Source organism: Thamnophis elegans, chromosome 5, assembly GCF_009769535.1.
Source record: "Thamnophis elegans isolate rThaEle1 chromosome 5, rThaEle1.pri, whole genome shotgun sequence".
Classification (NCBI taxonomy): Eukaryota; Metazoa; Chordata; class Lepidosauria; order Squamata; family Colubridae; genus Thamnophis; species Thamnophis elegans.
In genome coordinates this window covers 79,150,273-79,174,219 of record NC_045545.1, presented here as the reverse complement: position 1 = coordinate 79,174,219, position 23,947 = coordinate 79,150,273, and positions in this window count along the sequence as shown.

The following is a 23,947-nucleotide window of genomic DNA, read 5'->3' as shown; positions in this document are numbered from 1 at the left end:
GATATAAGCTGTTTTAAGTAAAGCTGCCTTTTGCAATTGACTGATGGTGAATTTGTCAATTCCGAGGGTGTTCAATTGGTGCTCCAGTTGTTCTGAGATTGCAACCAAGACCTCTTTTACTATTAGTACTACCTTTACTTACCTTTGTCATAGTCATTCTCCTTTTATTTGTAAGTCTTGGTACTTTGTTATCTTCTTCGGTTCTTTCTCTTCTATTCTGCTATCTCCAGCTACTGCCATATCCACTAACCAGACTTTTTTTTGTCTTTCTTATCAACAATTTTAAGTCTGGGGTGTTATGTGGCAAGTGCCTGTCTGTTTTATTATTATTGATTATGAGCCGAGGTGGCGCAGTGGTTAAATGCAGCACTGCAGGCCACTTCAGCTGACTGCAGTTCTGCAGTTCGACTGTTAAAACCTCACCGGCTCAGGGTTGACTCAGCCTTCCATCCTTCTGAGGTGGGTAAAATGAGGACCCGGATTGTTGTTGGGGGCAATATGCTGACTCTGTAAACCGCTTAGAGAGGGCTGAAAGCCCTATGAAGCGGTATATAAGTCTAACTGCTATTGCTATTATTAATTTCCGGAATTAGCTTTGCAACCAGGTCTCCATTTGCTTGTGTAATTTATTCATTTCCATCTACTTTAAGCAATTGTTCTGTTTCTTCTGTTTGAAACAACTTTTGTTCATGATATATTAAGGCAAATTTGCAGCAAAATTGCCAGATTTGAGAACAATTTTCATTTTAATCCATTTTAATGGATTCTTAGTACAGTTGTTGGGTGTTGGGTGACGTATAAACTTAATAAATTATAATTATTATTATTATTATCATAAATATTATATGTTTCTGGCACACACCTTTTACGAAAATGAAATTCTCAGGAAATGTTTTTCTACACAATGTTCTCATTTTAAGTGATAGTCAAACGTTACCAATGGTTTGATATCTATAAACCTTAAGGGGCATGTTTAAAAATGTGCCTGCTTGAAGCTAGTTTAGAATTGGGTATTCTTAATTTATGTGACTCAGTTGTAATCTGATTTGGGTGTGCCCATCAGATATTTATGAAATGCTGCTAATTGAAGACATATAATTCTACACTCATAATGTCAGGGAAGCTTCATAATTCCCTGGCAAAAGTCTGTGCAAAGAATCTAGATGACAATTACTGCAAATTGCAGTTACACAATAAATCTTCCAATTACCCATTTCCCTTAAATTCTGAAGGAATCCCAAACATGTACAGAATGGATGTGTCAAACAGCTTCTGACAATTTTTTCTTTCTGCATAATAACTGAAGTTAGGTAAAATATTACAACTTTATTTAATCATTAAAATCTACCACAGGTATAAGATTTGTAAAGTCAATTCGCTGTAAAATTTGAAGTGTTGGCCTTGGATTGGAGAGGCTCAGGGTTCAAATCTTCTGCCAGCCATGAAATCTTTGTGGATGACTTTTGGCTAGTCATACTATTTTTTAGCCAAACCTATCCCATAGGGTAATGTTGTGGGAATAAAACTGTCTGAAATAATACTGTGTTCAGAAGAAATGCAGGATAAACATTTACCATATTTTTTGGAGTATAAGACACACCAAGGTTTTGAAGAGGCAATTTTTTTAAAAAATAGCATGGATAGCCTTTAGGAGGCTTGTAGAGTGCTCCTGGGGGCTGGGTGGGGGGGGGCAAAAATGAGCAAAAACCGGGCTCTCTGAAAGCTTCCAAAAAGCTATGCACAGCCATTTTGGTGAAGGGGGCAGGATTTCGGGAGGCAAAAAATGCTGCATTCAGTGTTATAAGATGCACCCAGATTTTCAGCCTCTTTTCTGAGGGAAAAAGGTGCTTCCTATACTCCGAAAAATACAGTAATAAATATATAACTAATAAAAAAGGATATATGCAGATCATTAGAACCAGATCTTGCTATGAGCAAAATTATACATGGAGTGATCTTGTTTTCATTCTGATCCACAGATGGACTTCTCAGCCAATCTACTCTTCCATATCTGACCACTTCCGATTCCTGTGACTGCACCATCTCAATCAGTGTGGTCAGTATTGCCATGATCTAGATCAGGGGTGTCAACTCAAGGCCTGGGGGGGTCAGATCTGGCTCACAGGGTACCTAGAACAGGGCCATGGGGCCGCCCTGGAAACAGCAAAGGACTGGCCTGCGGTGCTTCTGCCAGCAAAAATGGTCTCCCGAGCTCTGTTTTCAGCTGCCATGGCCTCCTGCAACCCTCTGTCAGTGAAAATCGAGCTTGGGAAGGCACTCCATTTTCACTGACAGACGGTTGCGGGAAGCCGTGGCAACCGAAAACTGAGCTCAGGAGCCTGTTTTCGCTGGCAAAGAGCTCGGGCACCACAGGCATTTCTGACAGGAGTGACTTTGAGCTGGCCACGCCCACCCTGGCCACGCCCATCCCGGCCCCCTAAGGTCAAACACAATCCTGATGTGGCCCTCAATGAAATAGAGTTTGACACCCCTGATCTTCATCAAAGATATCTACAAGCCATCTTTTCTCCATCTTCTTGAGACAATAGGCAATGAGAGAACCATTGAATACAGCTTCACCCTTTATCCTGGGGTCTTCAGGATCTCCAGAATGTCTGCTAAGTTGCTTCCCTGGTTGTCTGTGTTTAAACTATTTAAATGAAAATAATAATGAGACAAATAATTACAAATAATGAGTCCTCTCCCCATCACTTGTTTGAGATCATGTGGTTTGTTTTGCTCTATTTGGATTGGATTGGTGCCTTTTTAACCATGATAGTCAATTAGCCTGAAGACATTAGTTCCAGACAATGTGACGTAGATAAGTAACTGTAAAAATAATAAAGATGTTATGACAGCAGCAAGTAAACAAATCAAAAGGATCAGGTCACTTTGGAGGCTCAGTTTTTTTCATATGAAAAGTGAAGCTGAACAAAAGAAAGAATGGTTGATACTTTGGATATTTTTCACATTATTTCATTATTAGCACATGTATTACAGCTAGATTGCTCATTGCAACTTATGCTCTATTTGTTTTGCAGGGGGAGTTATTTCTCTTGGTGCCTCTCAGATTTATTGCCCATTCCTCTGCGTTTATTTTTTAAATTTAATCCTGTTAATTAAAAAATAAGGAAATATGAAGCTGGCATACTGCAAAACGTGATATCTGCCTCCAGCATCATCTTTATTTACAACAATATTTTGTTTGGAAGTTAGTTCCTTTCCAGGTTTAAGGAATTGTCCCATTTAAGATTTCACTGGCAAATGATTTGATACAGATTTCTTCCTCCACCTTAGAACTTCCAGATCTATTGAATTATAACCTCCATCTGCCCAAAATTGCTCTCCGCAAGACCTGGAAGGTGCCAAATTGGGAACAGCTGAGCTAAGTTTAGAATCAAAGAAGTACCTGCAAGTCGAGAACAACAACGACGAGGAAGAGGAACAGGGAAAAGCCCAAATACCTTCCCACAAGCCACTTGAATAACTTGTCTTGCAGCCTCAAATGTTTGTTGTTTCCATCTGAGTCCACCCTTGGCACACATAAAACAAACTTTACTTGGGCTCGCCACTAATAACAAGGGGAATGGAACTTTATGGAGCGGAGACAATATATTTGTAAAGTCAAACATCAGACAAGCCTATATATTTAAACATGTATGTCTGTATATCTGCATGTATGTTTGCATGTATGTATGTATGTATGTATGTATGTATGTATGTATCTATGTGTCTGTCTGTCTGTCTGTCTGTCTGTCTGTCTGTCTGTCTATCTATCTATCTATCTATCTATCTATCTATCTATCTATCTATCTATCTATCTATCTATCATCAGTGGTGGGTTTCAAATTTTTTTAGAATCTCTTCTGTAGGTGCGGCCTGTTTTGTGGGAGTGGTTTGCCAGCCATGTGACTGGGTGGGCATGGCCAACTTGTAAAATGTAGTGAAACTCACTTAACAACGCTCTTGCTTAGCAACCAAAATGTTGGCTCAGAAACTCTGGCATTTGAAGCATGAAAGTATTAAAGCTGTCAAGTTACAAGAACCTTGCACCCCTAACCCTTTAGAAAAAAACCCCAGGGATGTTCAAACTTGACAGCTTTAAAACTTTAAGATTTAGATAGGACTCTTAGAGGTGGGTGGGGCGATTGGTGAGCCAGCCAATCAGTGAGAAGTGGGCGGGACAAGCGTGGTGCAGACGGGCGGGGGGAGAGAGAGCGGAAGCCGGTTCTAAATGGCACGGTAGATTTGTGCAATCTCTTCTATAGAAGAGGTTAGAACTGGCAGGAACCCACCCCTTGTATGTAGGTATGTATATATAAAACTCCAAAGAGAATATTATAGATATGTTATGTGTCTCTGAGCTACAGCTAGTTAAAAAAAGAACTATGTAGAACCTGTATAAAGATCCACAAAGTGTAATAAATCCATCCTTAAAACAATCATTTAGTTCATTAGAATTGCAATTTTACATGGTTGAAGGGCACTTTGCTATGGAGTAAGCTGAAAAGTTTGCTCACAGTGGGTGGAGGGGTACCTTGTTCTCTTCTCTTAACTTCTGCTTTACCCCTATTGATTTATTCAATTTTATATACTCCTCCAATCAGAAGACTCTGAGCCACTTATTGTCTATACCCGGGTGTCAAACTCAAGGCCCGGGGGTTGGATCTAACTTGCAGGGCCACCCTGGAAATAGCCCAATTTTGCTGGCAGAGCTCTTGGGCCACCACAGGCACCCCTGACATGAGTGATGTATAGCTGGCCACCCCCACCTTGCCTCCCAAGGTCAAACACAACAGCTAATGTGGCCCTCAATTAAATTGAGTTTGACACCCTTGGTCTATAGTAATCACATTCATAATATACACCTAACAAGGGCTAGCCCACACCCATGATATCCTGCTTCAAATGGCAATGAAAGGTCTCACACATCTCAATATTCAAGACAAGTTCAGCTCTTAGTTCTTTGGCTCTGCATTGTTTTCATGTCAACAAGGGGCTGGCCGTTGTTCAGTCCTTCTGAGGTTTTTCCGGCGTCCCATTCTAAATCATAGCCCTGGAACCTCCTAGTGGTCCAACCTTGCTTGGTTTTCTAACTTCAGCCACATTCAGCAAATGGAGTTCATCGAAAGTATGGTTCTATATACATGAAGAGGTCCATGTAGTTTTCTTGGAAAATTTGGGGATTGGTCTGCTATTGGCTTTTGCCAGGATGCTGTTTTTTAAAAACACCCATCCTACCATCTTCAAATTTCCTAATCAGGGGTAGATACTACTTGAATTCTATTATTACTTTTAGAGGTTTGGCATCAATTAAGTCCAAAGAGGTCCTGCCATAATTTGGAATGGTATACAGAGTGGTTTCCTACATAGAAGGATCAGCTTCCTCTATCTTTTATAGAAATGGGAATTTTAGTAGTTGTTGCTTACACAAGAAATGGACACTTGTCTCTTTTGGTACTCGGTCACCTTACCCAAGTATGGCTGGTATGACCAAGTATAGTTCTAGAGCTGTATCTGAATAAGTTCTCCATTTATAACCAAGAACTCTAAAATAGAAGAATAGGAATCTTGAACTTATCCTATCGATTCTTTACCCCATTCTCCCTTTCTGGCAGCGTGCAAAAGGCTACCAAATGTCTGATAATTTCATCTAGCTTCCATTTCTTGGATGCAATAAACTGTTTAGCATAGCTAAAAAAAAGTGTAAAATCTGATGGGTTTCAAGGGAAATTATCTGTATGTAGCAATTTAGAAGCAGATAATGTACAAGTGACTGTACGAGGTGGTGGTGAAGAGGAGAAATTTCAGGAGTTTCTACGAAGCTCCGGCAAGAAAATCATTGTTGTGTTTTGCAGTACCTCCCAGGGAATCTTATTCTTTGGAATCTAATGCTAATTTGGTTGGCCTGGGTAGGTCAAGAAAAGAAGAATTAAGAAAAGGAGGTGATGTGAAGAAACCCAAAAGGTTTAATATGACAATAAGAGTTTCTGCTAAGAAGGGCGTGGTGGCTCAGCTAAGACGCCGAGCTTGACGATCAGAAAGGTTGGCAGTTCAACAGTTTGAATCCCTAGTACCACGTAATGGAGTAAGCTCCTGTTACTTGTCCCAGATTCTGCCAACCTAGCAGTTCAAAAGCATATAAAAATGCAAGTAGAAAAATAGGAACCACCTTTGGTGGTAATGTAACAGCATTCCATACGCCTTTGTTGTTTAGTCATGCCAGCCACATGACCACGGAGACATTTTTGGACAGCGCTGGCTCTTTGGCTTTGAAGCAGAGATGAGCACCACCCCCTAGGAATACCTAGCACATATGTGCAAACGAACCTTTCCTTTACCTTTAAGAGGTTCTGCTAGATTTTAAAGGCCTCTTCTTCTTTCTCTGAATTTTGTAGATGCCCTTTTATTTGCCTTTTTCTATGAGCACATCTGGTCCATCTGGAGGGAGAAAGGGTGGAGTTTCTTACTGTTTCTTTGTCTGGACTGAGCAGATGAAGTGAAAGCAATGATAACAGCAGCTGCAACACAGCCAGAAGACAGCAGATGTTACATAGTGGTTGCATGGAATGGTGCTATCTCTGAATGTGATGGCTTAATTTTTCAATATATCTTGCTGCTGACTAGGAAAGCCTGTCAGGCTGATTTCTTTTAAGCTTTGATATATCAATGTATCTGCACCTGAAGAGGACATTAGAATGGTTAATAGAACAGATAAATAACAGAATAATAACAGAATAACAGAGTTGGAAGGGACCTTGGTCAAGCAGGCAATCCTATACCATTTCAGACAAACAATTGTCCAATCTCTTCTTAAAAACCTCCAGTGTTGGAGCACCTACAACTTTTGGAGGCAAGTCATTCCATTGGTTGATTGTTCTCACTGTCAGGAAATTCCTCTTTAGTTCTAGATTGAATCTCTCCTTGGTTAGTTTCGATCCATTGCTTCTTGTCCTGTCTTCAGGTGCTTTGGAGAATAGGTTGAATCCCTCTTCTTTGCGGCACTCCCTGTCAGGACATTTCTTCTTAGTTCTAATTCTCTTCTTTGAGCATATAAAAACCTCTGAGCATATAAAACATACATCAAAACTTGATTTAGTAGCACATTGTGGGTGGAGACCAGGCTGGCTGGAAATCAGCTGCAGTCCTGAAAATTGTGACGACTAAGAGGGGCTTGAAATTACTTAATAAGGTATCTGAACGGTGTTATGAATTCCCTCCAGGTCTTCTGTTCTTACCGGAGCAGAAATTATAAAGTTGTGGCTGAGTTTATTTAGCTGCCTGTCATCTAAGCTTTTATGATATACAAAATTACAGCTACAATTATCAAAACAGCAGCACAAGCAATACCAGAAACCAATTAATGACAACAGTGCCAAAACTAGGAAGTTTTACCATCTTTCACCTCTTCAAAATCTTTTCCGACTGAGTTTGAAAAGTACTAATTAATATTGTCCCACTCAGGAAAAGCCCAAATACATTTCCTGGCTGTAGAGGTAGGGTCTCCTGCTTGGGTAGTGTGTATGTATATGTGTGTGTGTGTGTGTGTGTGTGTGTGTACTAGAAAACCTACAAAATCCTTTCCAATTCTGTTAATCTGTTAAAAACTCTGTCGTAGCAGCTGCTAGATTGTAGAATTCTCCATTGAAAAGCCATAAAGGTAAAGGGTCCCCTCACACATATGTGCTAGTCATTTCAGACTCTAGGGGGCAGTGCTCATCTCCATTTCAAAGACGAAGAGCCAGTGCTATCCAAAGACGTCTCTGTGGTCATCTGGCCAGCATGACTAAATCCCGAAGGTGCATGGAACACTGTTACCTTCCCACCAAAGATGGTTCCTATGTTTTTGACTTGCATTTTTACATGCTTTCGAACTGCTAGGTTGGCAGAAGCTGGGACAAGTAGCAGGACCTCACTCTGCTACGCTGCACTAGAGATTTGAACTGTCGACCTTCTGATCAACAAGATCAGCATCTTAGCCATTGAGCCACTGCGTCCCTTAATGAAAAGCCATAGCTGGATTTAATTTATTTTGAAAAACGAAATTAACACAAAACTCTTAATCAGAGATGTGGCTAAACCAAAAGGAAAAACAATCAGAGGGTTGGAAAAAGCAAGAAAGGCAAAAGATTACAGACTACAGATTAAATTAGATTAGATTAGATTCTTGAAATTTTAAGATTTAAGATTTTCCTGAGATGACCTTGGGGGACTAAATATAGATATTACTGGTGTTGCATGATAAGATTTACTTAGCAATGGCTGTTCTCCATAGCTTTGAGTCAGATCAGTCCCTGTTAAAATGCATAGGAAGTTGAAGCAAAGAAGCAGCCATTTTTATTTCTATATGGTCAGAGATAAAATTGGTTTGCAGCATTTGATTTGGCAGGTGACCAACTTTAAGTTTATTTTAAAAAATAAAACAAAAAGAAAAGAGGAAAAGGAGAAAAAAAAGAAAAAGATGAAGATAAAGAAAAGAAAGAACCGAAACACATTATGTCACATATAGAAAATCATTCAGCCTAAGTTATAAGCACATCATTAAACTTCACCAGACAGAGTAATATTGATCAGTCTTTTCATTCCATCCACAGATACCTAATTCATAAGTAGAAAGAAAATACATATCTATGATCCTGGGTTGTAAATCTTGTACCAAACTAGGTTCTCAGCATTGGAAAGTAAAAAACAAAAAAGGCAAATCCATAATTCTTCATATAGTCAAGAGTTCAATAGATAATATCATAAAGCTATGACCAAAAATTGAGCCAATGTTCTGTCATAATGTTATAAAAGCCACATGATAACTTTCTAATTTGTCTTCAGCGATGTATTTGGTTTTTTTTAAAAATCAGATTACTTGCATTTCACAGAGAAATAGAAAATATATGACAATAAATATAACAGTCTAGAAATTAAAAACCTACCAAAATATGATAGCCATTGTTTTGATAAAAAAATAAAAGGGTATGTGTGTCTTTCTTAGAATATTTTACAGTCTGCTTAAAATAATGCAATATTTTTCCTTATTTTTCTTCCTAGCATCTTTTCCCACAAGTGCATGTTCTGCTGTTTTTTCTAGATCAGTCAAATGTTGTTTGGTTGTGACAGGAATTGATGGTTGTGTTACCTGAGCCTGACTTCTTCAGCTGAAAGAGAAAGTGACTGGCCCAAACTCATCCAGCCAGCTTTCATGGTTAAGTCAGGACTCACAGCCTCCTGATTTCTAGCCTGGTGTCTTAACAAAATACTTCTGAATGAATCCATTTTTAAGTAATATTCATTTTTATATTTCCCTTCCCTTATAAACACAATAAACCCTGTGTCAATCTTATCAGAGATTTGATATATTAATATCTTCAAATGAAAGTTTTCTTGGAATAATTTTTCATAAATATTTAAAAGCAACATTTATTATGTTTCATTAAAACATTAGAGCCTGTAGAATGTAAATGAGAGTCCAATTAATAAATAAATACTAAATTGTTGCATACTATCCATAATTCTTTTTGCAGAAAATATGTAATGATCAATAAGACAGAACACATCACTGTGTCATATAAAATCTGTTCAACTGCAGTAGCTATTGTGTGGGAATATCATCTCTTTGTCTAAACCAAGAAAGGCAGTGTTTCAAATTAAAAACAAGAGGATGTAAAGGATGATGAGTTCCTTAGACAATTTGATAGATGAAGAGACAATTCCATCTCTAATAACTTGGCCAAAGGTTAGAAAGCAGCATATTGATTGAATTAATAAAATGGGGAAATTCATATTTAGGAAAAATTCATTTCAGAAATTTCCTTGGGCTGTGCACCAGAATACTTGTCCTTACCACATTGTTAATTTCATTTTCATTTCATTTTCCTGAAAGGTGTGTACGTACGTACGTACGTATGTAGGGAGGGAGGGAGGGAGAGAGAGAGAGAGAGAGAGAGAGAGAATAACAATTAATAAATGTAAATTATCAGTTGCTCAATGTCTTTTTGTTAAAAACAGATTGTGCAGGATAGATAATTTAGAATAATATGATCTGTAATCTATGTACCCATTATCCATTTTTTATCACTACTGTATTTAATAAGGAATTTGACAATTGCTTACTAAGTCAGCAGGACCTTTACTAGTCCCCAGAAACCAAGTAATATAAGATTCACAGAAGTAAGTTGGAAATATATATTTAAATGTAACATTATAATTTGTAATACCATTGGGGCAAATAAATCAGTGTAGATCTTTTAACAGTTGAATAACAGAGCAGTTTTTGCGCATTTTCAAATAATTAATTACACCTGTCATTTCTTGAAGAGATAAAGAGATGCACTCAATAGCCAGTCTGATCATAGGTAACAAGGAAGAGCAATATGAAAATTGATTAATTTCTTTCTTGGTCACACTTAATTCAGTGTTATGTAATCAAGAATACACCTCTTTTAAAAACTGATTTATTGAGTCAAGTGTGGGTATCCTTCAACTAACTAGATTACAATTTTGTTACAACTTGGATGAGAGACAAGCAGAAAATCCCAAGACTCCACTTTAGGTTAGGAAATTTTAAAAAAAAAATCTGGAAGAAAGGGAAAGAAAGTCAAGCTGAGTTTGAAAGATTCTTTAGTCTCCAACCTTTCTAGCTTTGCAGAATAGTAGGTGTGGGGAATGGTCCCGGATGAATAATGGGCTGGCAAGTATGTACATGCAACTTGCTTGTTTGCTGTACCCACAACTGGAACTGTGTGCACACGTATGCTTGTCTGCCCAGACCATGGCCTAGTATTGCTCTATGGCCCGGAGGTTGGGAATCCCTGCTTTAGAAGATATAGGTAAAGAAAAAGGTTCCCCTCGCACATATGTGCTAGTTGTTCCTAACTCCAGGGGGCAGTGCTCATCTCTGTTTCAAAGCCAAAGAGCCAGTGCTGTTCGAAGACGTCTCTGTGGTCATGTGGATGGCGTAACTAAATGCCGAAGGTGCACATAATGCTGTTACCTTCACACCAAAGGTGGTTCCTATGTTTCTACTTGCATTTTTATGTACTTTTGAACTGCTAGATTGGCAGAAGTTGGGACAAGTAACGGGAGCTCACACCGTTATGTGGCGCTATGGATTCGAACCACTGAGTTGCTGACCTTTCCGATTGACAAGCTCAGCGTCTTAACCACTGAGTCACCACATCCCTCTTAGAAGATATAACATTGCAATAAAACAAATTTAATAATATTGCACGTTTAAATAAGTCAGCAGAAGCATGCAGAGCGTAATTTGTGAAGCTTTTCCAACACTTTGATAAGATCTCTGTTCTGGGTCATCTCACCAGGGAGAAAGCAGGAGGAAGGCTTAGAATGAAGCAATTGGCTACTTTCTGAGCAGCTATCCAGCTGCTTTTCCTGTAAGGAATATTTGAAGGACGTTTTCTTTGTAGCATCCAACCAGGCCAGGCCCTTTCCACACTTTTGCCAGTTTCTGTTCCCAACCAAATGTGGCCCCGTTCTGTACAAATTGCTATCATGCTGATGGACAGATAGAATCACAAAAGTCCTTACACAATTTCATTTCAACATTTCATTGTGTTGGAAGAGTAGGGACTGATTAAAAAATGGACTAGGTCAGCTGCAGCCATAGAAGACTTTGAAAATGATTCTTGTTTCAGTTGGCTCTCTATCTGTGGGTGAAAAGATGCTCATTGTTTTTTTTCTTTGTTCTTTTGGCAGAAACAAAAGCAACGTAAATTTGTGATGAGATCATAAGTGAATTGAAATTCTGGAGAAAATTAGTTGGGTTGGTACTAGTAGATTTCGCCTTCACGTTTTATCCTTAGACAGCTGCCAAGGCCCTGATGTCTTGGCACAACTTTTGACATCTGTCCGCCCAACTCCTTCAGTATTTATATTCTACTCCATCACTGAGCAGCATTAAGGAGATGGGTCTAACCATCATGGAATTAAATTAATGACTACACCCAGTTATCTAAATCTTTTGAGTCTGTAATGCTGCTTCTCTCTAACAGGAGAAGAAGAGGTTGATTAAATCGCTCTTTCCCATTCAGAGCTAGCCAGAACAAAATAACAGAGTTGGAAGGGACCTTGGAGATCTTCTAATCCAATCCCCTGAGATCCTATACAATTCCAGGCAAGTGAATGTCCAGGGTCTTCCAGTAATGGAGCACCCACAACTTCTGAAGGCAAGCTATTCCATGGATTGATTGTTCTCACTGATAGGAAATTCATCCTTAGTTCTAGGTTGGTTCTCTCCTTGATTAGTTCCCATCCATTGTTTCTTGTTTTGCATTTTGGTGCTTTGGAAAATAGGTTGACCCCCCCTCCCCTCTCAAATACCACTACCAGGTCACCCCTAATTCTTCTTTTCACTAGACTAGACATTCCCAATTCTTGCAACCCTTCTTCATATATTTTAGCCTTCATCCCCATTCCCCCCTCCCAATAATCTTTGTCACTCTTCCACTGCATTGTTTTCAGAGTCTCCACATCTTTTTTTATATTGTGGTGACCAAAACTAGATGCAGTATTCCAATTGTGGTCTTACCAAGGTATTATTAAGCAGTAGTATCACTTGTGATCATCATTCTATCTCTCTGTTAATGCAGCCTAGGATTGCATTGGGGTTTTTTTAGCAGCTGCAGCACATTGCTGGTTTATATTTAAGGGATTGTCCACTAGGACTCCAAGATGTCTAAATACCCAGAGTTTTAATTTCTGGCCTTTGTGATCTTTTATTCAAATGGAGATCATTGATGTTTTCTCAGAGTAAGGGACTTAATGAAGATTAGGCACATTTCCATTTCCACTCATTGCAAGATTGTGCACTAGAATAAACATGCCTTCAATGGCTGCAGATTAGTGGTTTCAGTGAATTGTCCTGAAGACTTTATGGGGATTCTGCAATTATCTCCTGAAAGATCTGATACAGGAGATTACAGCACAGGGAAATCTTTTTTCTTCTGAAACAATGAAGTGAGTATTACCGAGAAAATCACAAATATTCCCAAGGTACAAAGTGCAGGGGGGAAATCTGTGGGTTGTGGATTCTGTGGTCTATTCCCAACAAGTAGTTTCTCATCTGCGAACTGTGGGAGATGTTCTAGAAAAATTAACTAATTCTAGTTAAATTCCTACACACTTTTCTCTCACGGCTTCTCACGAACCCATGTACTTTATAAATCATGATGGGATGGGAAGGTCTGGACAATTCATTTCTCTGGAGGTTGGAGCATGAAATACTTTAATACTTTTTCCATAAATGAGAAGCACAATATAACTCTAATAAAAGTAAATGAAATATTTGCAAGCCTAAGAAACTATGTTTTTTTTGGGAGGGGGGATATTGGTAGGTATTCCCAACATTTCATTACTAGAGGTTCAAATTTACCTTAGACCTGGATGCCTTTGAAATGACAATGAAATAAATAATTCATTTCTCCTTTTTAGGTTCATCAATAGTAAAGGAATTACCAGTCAAGTAAAATGCTGTAGAACAGAATTTGTTAGAGTAATAATGAAGTCCTTGGAAAAGATACTCAGATGCTATGATATGTCAATGTCTACAAAGATCAGGGTCACACAGGCAATGATTTTCACTGAGAATATATGGAAGCAAAAATAGGACTTTAAAAAAAGAGTAGAAACAGTACAGGCACTTTTGAAATTTGATGTTGGGGAAGATTGATGAGAATACTGTGGATAGCCAAGAAAACAAACAAAGGGATCATTGAACAAATCAACTCAAAGTTTTCACTCAAGGCACAGAAAATGGGAATTTTGACATGATATCCAAATTGTGGATATCCACAATATCCCTTGGGAAGCCCACAATTCTGGGAAAGGGGGAAGAAAAGAAAAAACAAAAACAACCAATAACAAAGTAGCAGATGCACTATTGGAAGATTTGACAGATCAGGTTGAGGACAATTCATCCTGGAGAAGACCTGACTAGGTAGCCCTCCAAGAGTTAACACTGATTGGTGATACCCTACTGTACTCAGTCAATATTATTGTTGTTTCTATTTGCTGCTGTAGTTTTCATAACTCCATTGTATATTTAAATTATCTTTAGCAGAAACACTAACATCTACTTACATATAAAATAGGCATACTTGGGCCGGTGAATTGAGATGGATGAATAATTTAAGAATCAAATAAATACCCTGCCATAACATAATGTGGTTTGTTGGGTTTTTGTTTAAACGTTTGTGTGCATTTGTGGGCTGTTGTATGCTTAGTCCTTGATTCCTTTCATTATCTTTGGACGCTTTCTCCAGCTTCCCTACAATGTAAAAAGAAACAGGTAGAAACAAGGGAAGCATTTTTCTCACTTGTGGAATGCCGGGCACACCTAATCCTGACGCTAAGGCTTTCTGAGAACCTAGAAAAGACATTTTTCTTCTACCAGACACTTTAATAGATTTGGCATGAAACACTTGTTGTACTGTTGAATAGTGGATTGTGTTGTTGTTGTTGTTTTTGCTGTGTATTACTTGTATATTAGAGGGACGTGGTGGCTCAGTGGCTAAGACGCTGAGCTTGTTGATCAGAAAGCTTGCCAGTTCGGCAGTTCTAATCCCTAACGCCGCATAATGGAGTGAGCTTCCGTTACTTGTCCCAGCTTCTGGCATCCTAGCAGTTTGAAAGCATGTAAAAATGCAAGTAGACAAATAAGGACCAACTTTGGTGGGAAGGTAAGAGTGTTTGGTGTTTAGTCATGCCGGCCACATGACCACAGAGACGTCTTCGGACAGTGCTGCCTCTTTGGCTTTGAAACGGAGATGAGCACCATTTGTAAGAGGGGAACCTTTACCTTTACCTTACTTAAAACATATTGTTTTTTCCTGTTTAAAACATTTTGGAAATTTATTTGAGGAAAGTTGTGATTTGCCCAAAGAATTCCTATTACTAAATGAAGGTTGAAACCAGTGGTGGGTTTCAAATTTTTTTAGAACCTCTTCTGTTGGTGTGGCCTGCTTTGTGGGAGTGGCTTTCCAGCCATGTGACTGGGTGGGAGTGGCTTGGCAGTCATGTGACTGGGTGGGTGTGGCCAACTTGTAAAATGTGGTGAAACTCACTTAACAACGCTCTTCCTTAGCAACCAAAATGTTGGCTCAGAAATTCTGGCATTTGAAGCACGCAAGTCTTAAAGCTGTCAAGTTACAAGACCCTTGCAGAAAAAAAACAAGGGGTGTTCAAAGACTTTAAGACTTTAAGGTTTAGATAGGACTCTTAGAGGTGGGCGGGGCGATTGGTGAGGCAGCCAATCAGTGAGCGGTGGGCAGGGCAAGCGTGGTGTGGACGGACGGGGGGAGGGAGTCGGAACCATTTCTAAATGGCACAGTAGATTTGTGGAACCTCTTCTATAGAAGAGATTAGAACTAGCAGGAACCCAACCCTGGTTGAAAACTACATTTACACATGCACGGCCTTGCCTACTGTGCACCTGTGCACATCCAGACATTGTGTATAAAACATATTTATTTCATTGTATTTCATGGCAACATGCTAATCCCTTCAATTGAGAGTTCTAGGTATGTCCAGGGAGAACCAGCAGGTCAACTGACCTCTCTAACCTCTCTCTTTTTAATGTGCAAACTGCCATTCCTTTTTTTACATTACATTTTGTATATAAATGTTTTCATATTTTATTAAGTTCATGACTATTGAACTTGACTACTCGTGACTTCTGTCCCAGTTTAAGCTTCCTGAAAGTTACGTAAGTTATATTTTGCACATTGAACTAGTCTGAATTTGCAATGCATACCTTTCAAAATTTAAAATATCAAAATGGACATAATTTGAATTTATAATGTGAACCCCAACATCTTCTATCTGGAAAACCTCTTCTCCCACCCATAAAAAATGTCTTTCCTTATTTCATAATATATACAGATATCATGAAAAAGAATAGAAAAGAATTGGGCTGATCTTGACATTCAAAATGATGATTAGCCCCTTAGGCTAATTTTAAACTACATCTAGACAAGTTTAAAACTAAACATCAAAGCTCCTTCTTGGTGTATTAGATTTGACAAGGTCAAATTTTCAACCTGGTGCTCAAAAGTGGGTATCCCAAATATATGTATAAAACTCAAAAGGTGAAAAAAAATCTGGAAATGTGAGGTAAGGCTGGTCAAACTCCTACTTTGGAATAAGAAGTGACAGGAGACAAAATTTCACAGACATTCAATACTTCCTGTTGCCTATTTTCCTGTGCAATATTATCTTTCCAAACTGGTTTCTACAAGATGTTTTTAATATGGGAAATCCTTTTGCCATGTACAGCTCTACTTTGGCTTTCACTTTAACTCTTGTATCTGTTTTTACCTTTTCCTACAAAATGAAGTGACATCGTATTTTCCCACATAGTTCTAATGTTATATCGGGGTTATATTTGCATAAGTTACAAAGAGATGTAAATGAACACTGTATTATACGCTAAGGACATTTCTATACATATTCTATAGGCCACAATTATTGTATTATGTAATTCATTTAAATAGAAATAAAAGACATCACTGTTTGGTATAAAAGATTTCATCTGGATGAATATTCAGTTGCTAAATAATGATATATACCTTCATGTTTATTCCTATGGCTCTTATTCCTAGGATTATTTATCTGCAAATTGGGCATAGGAACTTCCCCTGTTAAATATGATTGTTATTATGGCTAAATTAAACACACATGACCCAGCATCAGACATATGATACAGTTATTGCTGAAAACCTGGTGCATTTAGCACAAGAACCTTAGCTCAGAACACCTGCTGTGCTAAGTTAAGATCTCCATTCAGTATGGAAAAAGGAGGAGGTTCCCACCTTCACAGGACTTCTTCCTTCAGGCACTTATATTAAATGTTAAAAGCATAGAGTCCTCCAGCGGAAGCAGTTTCATACATTCTGAATATGTAGACATAGTCATCCACTCTTATGTATACAGTGTTCAGAACAATTTTCAGAATGCCTGGATGCCTTCCGTTCAACAAAAGTCTCCTGTAATACTGGAGGCTAAAATATATGAAGAATGTTTGCAGGAACTGGGTATGTCTAGTTTAATGAAAAGAAGGACTTGGAGTGACATGATAGCAGTATTCCAATTTCTCAGGGGCTGCTCCAACCTATTCTCCAAACCACCTGAAGGCAGGACAAAAAGCAGTGGATGGAAACTAATCAAGAAGAATTATTCAAGAATTACTCAAGAAGGAATTATTGAGTCTGTCATCTGCACCTCTATAACTGTCTGGTTTGGTTTTGAAGCCCAACAAGACAAACAGAGACTTCAGAGGATAATCAGAACTGCAGAAAATAACAATTGCTCCCAACCTGCCTTCTACTGAGGACCTGTACACTGCATGAGTTAAAAAGAGAGCCGTGAAAATATTTACAGACCCCTCATATCCTGGACATAAATTGTTTCAATTCCTACCCTCAAAACACTGCACAGCAAGACAACTTGACACAAGAACGTCATCAGCCTGATAAACAAATAATTCCCTCACTACTGTCAAACCATTCTCTAAGGCTGCATTACTATTACTATTAGTCTTCTCATCGTTCCTATCACGCAAGTCATCCCACTTATGACTGCAGGATTGTAACTTTGTTGCTTGTATCCTTATGATTTATATTCATATCGATTGCTTATTTGTAGCCTATGATTATCATTAAGTGCTGTATCTTATGATTCTTGAAGAATGTATCTTGTCTTTTTATGTACACTGAGAGCATAGGCACCAAAGACAAATTCCTTGTGTGTCCAATCACATTTGGCCAATAAAGAATTCTATTCTATTCTATTCTATTCTATTCTATTCTATTCTATCCTATCCTATCCTATCCTATCCTATCCTAATAGATCCAACGTAGAACTAAGGAGGAATTTCCTATCAGTTAGAACAATTAACCAATGGAACGACTTGCCTCCAGAAGTTGTGAGTGCTCCAACGCTGGAGGTTTAAGAAGAAATCGGACGATTATTTTTCTGAAATGGTATAGGGTTTCCTGCTTGAGTAGGGGGTTTGAGTAGAAGACTTTCAAGGTCCCTTTCAACTCTGTTATTCTGTTAACAATCAGTTAAATAATTGGGATTATGCTGATTAAAGCTGCAGAGGCGCCTCTTTATTTCTTAAAAAAATGACTCATTCTTCTCTAGAAAATTAATTTAAACAACAAAATATTAATGGCTGCCTTGCCTTGTCACAGAATCATCATTAAACATACAATTCTGTTTAACAAAAAAAAAACCAGCTTCCTCATTTGAATGTAAAAATCTCTCTGTCTCTCTCTGTCTCTGTCCTTTCCCTTTCTTAAACGTCTGAAATGAATGCTTTGGTAGCTAGATTATTGTGATCTAAAACACAAACATGACAGTGTGATGTGCTACATTTGCTAAATAAGCAAATACAGCAACGTGAAGTCTTTACAATGGGTAGAATAGACAGGAATGTAACAAGATGAGAAAATAAAGTTTCTTTCTTTAAAATAAAATCCTGTTAGTGATTAAATGCAATGAGTCACAATTCTTATTAAAGCAGCAAGCAAGGAGAAGCATAGAAAAAAAAATACAAGGGAAGGGTTAACAAAAGCATGAACTGAGATTCACATAAAACCGTTGACAGCTTAATTGCTATGTTGACAGACCTTGCTGTTTTGGAGCTGATGGTACTTTCCTCTTCAAACATTTGTGCTGCATTGTAGGAAGAGGACTTAGATCAGAGACACTCCCTCTTAATGCACCTGCTGGCAGACAGGATACGTGTAGGTGGCTCAAGGAGCCCCAGGAGCAGAGAGCAACTAGTTGAAGAACCACCTAAAAGATACCTGTGATTCAGAAGAAAGAGGGGTTGCAGATAGCTTGATGGCCTTAGATAAATAAAGGATTGTTATAGTCATTCCAAGCCCAATTAATCAGAATGAGAATATACTTTTCAAAATATACTTTTTGGGGTTGAGTAAATATGTCTGAAGTGTTCAGTTCAAATTCTGGGTCTCCAAAAGATTTAGTTTATTTTCCTGCAGAATTGTGCTGAACTATAAGGAGTAGCACTGTATAGAACAGTACACAGTTTGTAAAGTGCCAATTTCTTAGCGGGGGATTCTCAGAGTCAAAAATGGCAACAGAAGTTGGATGAAAAAACTTTAGTTGGTTGTCTGGAAAAACAAAGATATGTCATTCCTCTTTGTTGTTCATCTGGAACCAAGAGAGACAAGAATCATAAATACTGCCAAGGAACAGTGTAGGAAACCATCCTGTCTTGAATCTTCCTCACATCAGAGGTAGTATTCAGTTCTGGTCAGTACCTGCTGAATACCACCTTTGATGTGAGGAAGGATGGTAAATACCACCTCTGGCTGGCCAACCCCCATCTATTCTCTGCCTCCCGAGTTCCAGCTGATCGGGAGAGAATGGGGATTTTGCAGTAAATTTCCCCTGGAGTGGGGAGGGAATGGAGATTTTACAGTATCCTTCCCTGCCATGCCCAACAAGCCACACCCACCAAGCCATGCCATGCCCAACAAGCCATACCCACAGAACTGGTAGTAAAAAAATTTGAATCCCACCACCTGGAACGTCTTCCACAGGGTCAAGTTGCAGCCTTTCAATATGCCCTTGAGCTGTTTCATGTTTGTTGGGTACAACTAGGCTTCTGTCAACAAATCCTTCTTTGGTGGGCCTCTTCCCATTGTTCTCTTATCATTTTGATCAGAATATTAAATTTCATTGAACTATATTGTTTTTACAATGAACTTCAATTACTCACACCCTCAATTTAAATAGGGCCCTCCCTTCATGCCTACTGCTTCGGTGATGCCATCCAGCCACCTCATTCTCTGTTATTCTATTCTTCTTTTGTCAATCTTTCCCAGCATTAGGCTTTTCCCCAGTGAGCCCTTCCTTCCCATTAGGTTGCCCAAGTATTTGAGTTTCACTTTTGGCCTTCTAAAGAGCAGTGAAGGTTGGTCTCCTCTAGGACTGACTGGTTTGATCTCTTTGCAGTCCAAGGAACTTGCAGGAGTCTCCTCCAGCACCATAGTTCAAAGGCCACAATTTGATGACATAAGGCCTGCAAAATAATTAGCACAGTTCTTGTGATAAAATCCCCCTTTGCTCTCTCTGGTTATAAGAGAGATGAGTTGTTGTTGTTGTTTAAAAAGAGATCCATCTCATTGTCTTCCAGTGTTTCATTTTTAGTAACTATGTGATCCATGCTTTGTCAGAGGAGATGGTCTTTATTCTGCACTACTCAGGTTTATTAACTATAGCCCTAGGAGCGTTCCCTCCTGCTGCCCACAGTCTGTTTATGTATCGATATACGTTTCTTTACGTTTTACAAAATATTTCCTCTGATGCTGGTGGCTGAAATGAAATGTTGGTTTTTAAACTACTAACAAATGCAAAAAAAAAAAAAAAAAACCCAAAAACCTGCTGCTCACCATGACAGTGCATCAGAGAATTTGTGGCATTTACTGTGGAAGCACAGTAAATTCAGAGTTTGTTATTTCATAAAATGGTGGCTAGGGAAGATCATGAAATTATTTACCAAATGATAGTGGGAGGTTGAGATGATAAGAGACTTCAGAGCTTCCGAATGAAAAAGTGGCATTATTTCATATTATCTTATTATTCATATAGTACTATCTCCTTTCTGAATAGCTGTTATGAAGTAAGCAAAATAAATAGTTCCATACCCAATTGCCAGTATGTGCACAGCACAGCTGCCTCATATACCTCTCCCGAAAAGAACAGTTTCATTCTCAGAAGTGTTGTCCTAAACCAGGGGTGTCAAACTCACGGCCCGTGGGCCGAATCTGCCCCATGGAGTGCTTAGATCTGGCCCATGGGGCTGGCCTGGAAACAGCAAAGGACCGGACTGCGGTGCCTCTGCCAGCAGAAATGGAGCCCTGACATGAGTGACATCGAGCTGGCCATGCCCACCCCTGGCCAAGCTGCTTGCCCCCCAGCCCTCCGATGTCAAATATAACCCTGATGCAGTCATCAATGAAATTGAGTTTGACACCCCTGCCCTAAACAGTGACAAGTAGTCCTTGACTTACACCTGTTCATTTACTGACTGTTCAAAGTTACAACGGCACTGAAAACAGTGACTTATGACCATTTTCACACTTATGACTGTTGCAGGATCCCCTCCCCCTGTTCACACAATCAGAATTCAGATGCTTGGACAAGGGAATGATATAGGATGGTTTAAACAAATGCAAATGCAAACAAGATATGAGAAAGATGTTAAAGAGTATGGTTTTAGTATGGAAAGCTCAGAATTGGATAGGATACTCATGGGAACAGATGAAAAAATGATTAAAAAATGTACAGTTATCTATTTAGAATATACCTAAAAAAAGAAGAGGTCAAAGAAAAAATGATAAGATGGGCAAAAAACTTTGGATATACAATAGAACTAGAAAAATGGCAACTATGGGAAAGGAATTATAATCTGACAATGGTGACAGCATATAAAGAGAATTTATATAAAATATTTATAGATGGCACATGACACTTGAAATATTAGCAAAAATGTTTAAGGATAAATCAGCTAAATGTTGGAAATGTCACCAATTGCCAGGAACATATTATCATATGTGGTGGATGTTTAGGGATGCAAAACACTAAAACACTTAAAATACAAACATGGTTAGAGAAAATGATACATAAACCCATAAAGTTTAAGTCAGAGATATTTTTATTAGGTATTCTACCAAAGAAATACAGTAAAGAAGATTCATATTTGATTGTACAAATAATAACAGCAGGTGGAATTGTATTTGCACAAAACTGGAAAGCAGATAAAATCCCATCGGAAGGGGAAGTAATAAAGAAGATATTAGGCTGTGCAGAAATGAATAAGTTGACATTGAGAATAAAGGAATCGGTGTACTACAGAACATGGGGGCGATTTTATGAATGGCTTGAAAAAAGATATAAACAGAAAGAAAAAGGAACAAAACATGAAAGAAATATCTCAGATGACACATGATTAAAATAGGGGGGGGGGGAATAAGAAAATATCAAAATGTAAATATACAGGCGGAAAAATGATATGAATTGACATATGTTAAATAACAATTACAAGAATGTATATTTAGGAATGAATTTAAAAGGAAAAATAAAAAATGTTTTACAAAAAAAATTCAGATGCTTTGCAAATGTTTCATATTTATGACCGTTGCAGTGTCCCAGAGTCATGTAATCTCTTTTTGTGACCTTCTGACAAGCAAAGTCAATGGGGAAGCCAGATTCCCTAACAACCATGTTACTAACTTAATCACTGCAATGATTTATTTAACCACTGTGGCAAGCAAGGTCATAAAACGGGGCAAAACACAATAAATGTCTCACTTAGCAACATAAATGTTGGGCTCAGTTGTGATTGTAAGTTGAGGACTAGCTGTATATAAAATAGGTAACTTACTAACCAGCCTGAGTTTTTTCCTAGCATTTCTAGTATCTCTTTCATCCTCCAAAACACACTGTAATGGCTCTGAGCTGTGGTTACTGTCTTGGAGCAATATTATGACAACAAAAGCTTCAGGAATTGAGGGCAAGATAGAATAAACAAAAGATATGTGGGATTTACAGGAGAATGGCAACTAGAAGTAGGATAATGTAAGGTGAAACGTGGCCAATGCCACTCCTCTTCAGATTTTCATATCCTTTCAATACTGTTCACAAGCATAAACTCCAAATATAATAATGCACATTTCTCCAGTTGTTGAGTTGGATCAGTGGGGGGAAAATAGATTTCTCCAGGAATAATACAATCAGTTGGTGGGGCAGATTTAAAATGCCTGAGTGATTACTCAGGGACAAGATCATGAAGTTGATGAGGGAGAATCCCATCCTACACGTACATTATGATCAACTGGTGAAAGAGCTGAGGTAGATAATCAATTAATCATTCAGGGGTGTCAATAGGCACTTTTAATTTTGAAAACCTTGTCAACTCTAGTCATACAGGACTTGCAGGTTTTCGAAGGAGCACCCACTCAACAAATCACACTGCCAATATTCTAATAGTTTCTGCCAAGACACTTTTCCCAGGTACCTGTTCCCAGAAGAGTTCAAAACTTGGAATGAAGAGAAGTCTAAACTGGATTATGCATCAGGTTCTTCTGATGAGTCCTCAATCCGAAACTGAACTGATCTGAGTCACAGCTATCTGGATCAAAGCAGGAGTCTTATAAAACAGTTTGAATTTGCATTTGAGAAATATCGATTTATCAAATCGCATGGCCACCCATCTCACAAAATAAGTGACTTGATAACAAGTAATTAAAAAACCCAATGAATATATAAACATTTTTTTTAAAAAAAACCCTATTATTTATTTATTTATCAAGTTTATATGGAAAGATTGAAAGACTGCTATCATGTCTCCCCTGGTCCTTCTCTTCACTAAACTAGCCATGCCCAGTTCCTGCAACTATTCATCATATGTTTTAGCCTTTAGTCACCCATTGATCTGAACATTCCTATTTAGCATCTGTTTCCATTACTTACAGTAGCTTTTTTTCCATCCTGGTGTCTTTGGTCATCATTCCTGGGAATTTGGGGAGTTGCAATCCCAACATTTTTGATGGTTGCCAGGTTAAAGAGTATAGGCTGAACTACAGAATAGGGATAGTACTAAACTCTTGGCCATAAGATAATGACATTGTGAGAATTGCAGTCAAACCAGTGGTGGGATTCAAATGTTTTTTACTACTGGTTCTATGGGCGTGGCTCATTGATGGGCATGGTGTGGCTTGGTGGGCGTCGCAGGGGAAGGATACTGTAAACTCTCCATTTCTTCCCCACTCCAGGGGAAAGTTACTGTAAATCCCCATTCCCTTCCGATCAGGCTGGGACTCGTGAGGCAGAGAATAGATGGGGGCGGGGCCAGTCAGAGGTGGTATTTACCGGTTCTCCGAACTATTCAAGTTTTCTGCTACCG